The following is a 4769-nucleotide window of genomic DNA, read 5'->3' as shown; positions in this document are numbered from 1 at the left end:
ATAGCCACCTTGGTAATTCTGTCGCTAATAACCCCCTTGAGAGTTATTAACATAGTTAGCATCTTCAACCTGCATAGGTGGCCCTTCAAGGAACTGACCATCTGGAGCATGGTACATCCCTTTTGGCAAAACTGCATCTTCCTCACAAACATTTACCTTCTTGATTTGAGACTCATCAAACTTCTTCGTCAGCAAGGAGATATTTGTTGCAAGTTCTGCCAATGTTTGCTGGGTATCCTGATTCTCCTTCACTATATTCTGGAGCATAGCACTACCATATGGTACCACATCAGCATTGTTCGAGTGCCAAGCCTGATTATGAGTTGTCAGCTTGTTGAGTATTATGGTCACTCGTCGGAAGGTCTTGTTCATAAAACACCCATCAGCCGCATTGTTGGCCACTGACTGTGTCACTGGATCAAACCCTCGGTAGAACTTCTCCATCAATATATTTTCCAGAAAACCATGATTTGGGATCTTCTGTAGATATTCTTTGAACCTCTCCCAGGCTTCATATAGTTGTTCCCCCGGTCGCTGCTTGAATTCATATATTTTGTCTCGAATCTCAGCCTTCTTACTAGGGGGATACCACTTTTTAGGAAACACAGTAACCATCTCTGCCCATGAAGTAATTGAATTTCGGGGCAGCTTCTCGAACCATGTTCTAGCCTCTCCAGCTAAGGAATACTTAAATAGCCTCAACCGAATAGCATCTTGTGGAACATTGTTCTGGACGTGATTAGCACACACATCCACAAAATTTTGCAAATGACGTTGAGGGTCATTATCGGTAGAGTTCCGAAAGTACCCCTCAAGTTTCAGCAGCTGATAAAGAGATGAGTCAATTTTCACAGTAGCCGCTCCAACTCGAGGTTGAACAATGGCAGATGCATAGTCATCCTCTTGAACCAGTTCAGCAAAAATATTCTCATCATCAGATTCATCCGTTTGATTATTCAACCGATTCACCTGATTACCCGCACGCTAATTCTGCTGATTTTGATTCATGATCACCTGGTTTACCCAGAGTAGCAAACAAGGTGAGATGGAATAAGCAAAAGAGTTTAATCAAAGCAAACACTATTTAGTAATTTCAAAATCGTATTCCCCGGCAGCGGCGTCAAAATTTGATACGCTCAAATTACACCTATTAATGGCATAACGCGGACGTTGTCAAATATAGTAACCCAACGAGGTTGGAGTCGAATCCCACAGGGAATATGGTGTGAAAAGGGTACTAAAATCGTAGATGCTAAGTTCAAGGTCTAATGGCTTAATCCGATAAGTTGTGTAAAAGTTGGTTTTTCTATGACTAGTTGCTAAATTATTGCTTTGGTGAATACTTATGGTAAAAGAAACTAAGGTTGTGTCCCCATTAGATAGAGTGTATGATCATGGGTATTAATCTTGATATACTTGTAATAGATCATTATATGAATGCATTTAATCTCTATGTGAATCTTTACTATTTCCCAATAAATAATGATTATATCTTTCTATGATTTTCCCAAATATAAGAAAGTGATAATGAAGAACGATTAATCATGCCAAGTAAAATCCTCTTATTCCTAAGTGAATTTATTAAACAAAGTTTAAAGATTTCAGTTCTTGTTAATTATTCTTACCAACCCTAATTATTTTTCCAAATAAATTTAGGGTTTATGGCTTTAATCAATGTTTGCAACCATTAATTATGAATGAAGAATGAAGAATAACTAAACCCTAATAATCCATTATTTGTATATCAATCACAACCCAATCACAAAACACCCATCATTAGGTTCACAACCCTAGTAAGGGAATTTAGTTACTCATGACGAAGAACAAGGAATAAGAAATTGAAGAATTCATAAGTGCTTACTTTGGAATGAAAAGGGAATTGAGAATACTTGAATTGATGTTTGAATCTTCAAAAACTAGAGAGAATTTTATGTTCTAAGTCAAGAGACAAAAATATATTGAATGATGAATATTAAAACCCTACAATGACTATTTATAGGTTTTGAAATTACATAACTTACAGATTTTGCACTTCAGTCCCGTCATGATGAAATACGGTCCATAAATCACTTTAAGGACCGTAAAGATGGTTTACGCCCTCGTCGTCTTCTCAGCTGTGTGGAACTCAACCTTCCAAAAGACGGACTGTAAACTGGTTTACAGTCCGTAAAATTCGTGGTCGTCTTTCACTTCGCTAATCTCAGACTTTCTGCCAAACGCTTGAATGCTAAATACGTGATGGAATACGGACTGTAAACTGGAATACGGTCCGTAAACCTAGCTCGTAAACCACCATCTTCTCAGTTTGACTTTCTGGTTCTGTTATCCTTAAACACGACCATGGAATACGGCCCGTATTGTAGAATACGGTCCGTAAACTTCAATTTACGACCATGATCTGCACTTCAACTGTGATCTTGCCAAATCTGTTCTTTCACCTGAAAAACACTAACAAACACGTAAAATCACAATGACTTGCTTAACAACAAGCAAAACTTATAGCCGAAAAGTATCGATTGTGGCGTAAAAATCACGCCACATCAACATGCACATGGGTTCTGGAGTTATGTTGTGCCTTGTACATATATTCTGACATTTGATGATATGATATGATATGTGCACACTCTGATATTTGATATGATATGGCCATCTGATATGTTATGATATGTTACGGAGATATTCCCTACTCTGAAGTTATGCTGTGTTGTGGCACCAGTGACGGGGTGGCGACCACGTTCTGTTCACCGTGTCCCATAATGGGGCCGGATATGGCATATGTTCTGGCATGCATTACCTATGTTTTATGAGTAAGCATTTTTGATACTCCGGTTACTACACTCATTTTATGTATCCCTTGTTCAGATTATGATTCTGTTTATTGTACCTTGTGCTTTACATACTCAGTACATATTCCGTACTGACCCCCTTTTCTTCGGGGGCTGCGTTCATGCAGCGCAGGTACACCCAGATGATGTGGAGTTATTATAGAGGATGTCCTAGCATAGTTGGCAAGCTCCATTTGCTCCTGGAGTGCTGCCGAGTCAGAGTTCGTACGTGTGATTCTTCTGGATTGATGTAGAGACTTTACAGACAGAGTCGTGGGTATAGTATGCAGTTGTGTATGCGGATTCATCCGCCGATATGTCATTCTGTATTATGTGTTAAATTTTGTATGATTATAGATTCCGTTTGATTCAGAAAGCATCGAACAAGCATATTTTGAGAGTTTATTATATATTTTATTTTTATCTGATTTAAAAAGTCTACTAAGATTATGTGTGTCCCAAAGGTCTGTGGGTTCGCTCGGCTTCAGATATGGGGTCGGGTGCCCATCACACCCTAGCGGAATTAGGTTGTGACAAAGTGGTATCAGAGCAGGTTTGTCCTAGGGGTTGTCTGCAAAGTCGTGTCCAGTAGAGTCCTGTTTATGGTGTGAAGCGCGCCACATTTATAAACAGGAGGCTACGGGGTATCTAGGGATTGTTGACCTTCTTTCTGTCATAGATCGTGCGATAGAGCCAAGTTATAGGAAAATGAAATTCCATATTTAAGCCTTACATATGACGGAAGGAGGTAAGTGATGATATGGAAAGCCACTGCGGTAAGAATTGATATATTTGATCTGTTACCTGAAATTGGCAGTTCCGGATGGCTAGAATATGATAAATAGTCGTATGCTCTGTGAGGCATTGTTGATATTTGCTGGGTACAAATTTTGAAAGGAAAGAATGGTATAAGAGGAACCAGGTCTGTTGAATGATTCAGAGAAAGTTAACAATCAGTTTTGCTGTAGATTAGTAGGTACGGATGGTAGAGGAAATCTGTACATACGGATACCTGAGTACTTATATGCAATGGCGACGAAGGTAGGTCCGCCACCATCAGTAATCTGGAAGCCCAAGACAGGCAATAATCATACATATAAGTGAAAAGAGTAAAATAGTAATTGTACAAAGAAGGACGTATTACGAAGATGCCTCGGAACCTGTAAGATCTTGACTGGTCTCAAATTACGTAATAAAGGCCATATGAGAAAACGAATGCAATCTATCAACATTAAGGCATTGAATTCCATCGAAGTTTCGAGGTTAAGCGTGCTAAGGTGGGAGGATGGGTGACCCCCCGGGAAATATGTAAGAAATCCCAAAGATTCAGCCACAAGAGACGAATGAAAAGCTAGGATAGTCTGAATGAAATTAGAGTATACGGAATGGTTGGGGACCATGAAAGGCCACACAGCACGCGACAGACTAGACTAGAATAGAGACAGAAAGTACGCCACAGCTCTGGAATTAGGATAGGCTTGAATAGCGTTTGGAGGTATTTCGTGGGCTAGTTGGTAATAATTATATATGTATGTATGAATGCGTACGTCATCCCATATGTGATCGTATCGGCGGACATGTGAGTCCCAGCAACTGGCACTGCGGTGTAGAAGGTATTAATTGAGTAAGGGCACCGAAGTTTAAATGACAACAGGAATAAATGGTGCAAGTGCTATAAGGCAAGCTGTTATTACTCTCACTACAGGCTAAGACTGAAAAGGTTATAATACAACGATATTTGAAAATGAAAGAGAGTGAGTAGATGGAAGACAAAGAGACCAAAATGTCGGAAAAAGGTAAGAAATTCCGGTAAGGGAAGCCCGAGAGAAGTTATCGGCAAAGTACGAGATTATTTGAATAATAAATTCGAAGATAGGCCTATGAAAAGGATAAGATGCGGTCATATGGATCAAAAGAGGAACGTGTGAGGTTCGAGAACCAATT

General features: G+C 39.5%; 1 non-coding gene across 1 annotated transcript; it reads left to right on the top strand.

Moving 5' to 3' along the window:
* Positions 1-460: 460 nt before the first annotated feature.
* On the top strand, positions 461-566 carry LOC132619159 (small nucleolar RNA R71). Its single transcript, XR_009574588.1, has one exon. It is a non-coding gene; the product is annotated as a small nucleolar RNA R71 (small nucleolar RNA).
* The last annotated feature ends 4203 nt before the right edge of the window (positions 567-4769 follow it).

The sequence above is a fragment of the Lycium barbarum genome, chromosome 1 (assembly GCF_019175385.1).
Source record: "Lycium barbarum isolate Lr01 chromosome 1, ASM1917538v2, whole genome shotgun sequence".
Lineage (NCBI taxonomy): Eukaryota > Viridiplantae > Streptophyta > Magnoliopsida > Solanales > Solanaceae > Lycium > Lycium barbarum.
Note: the sequence above shows the minus strand (reverse complement) of the source record. Positions and strands in the feature narration are given on the sequence as shown.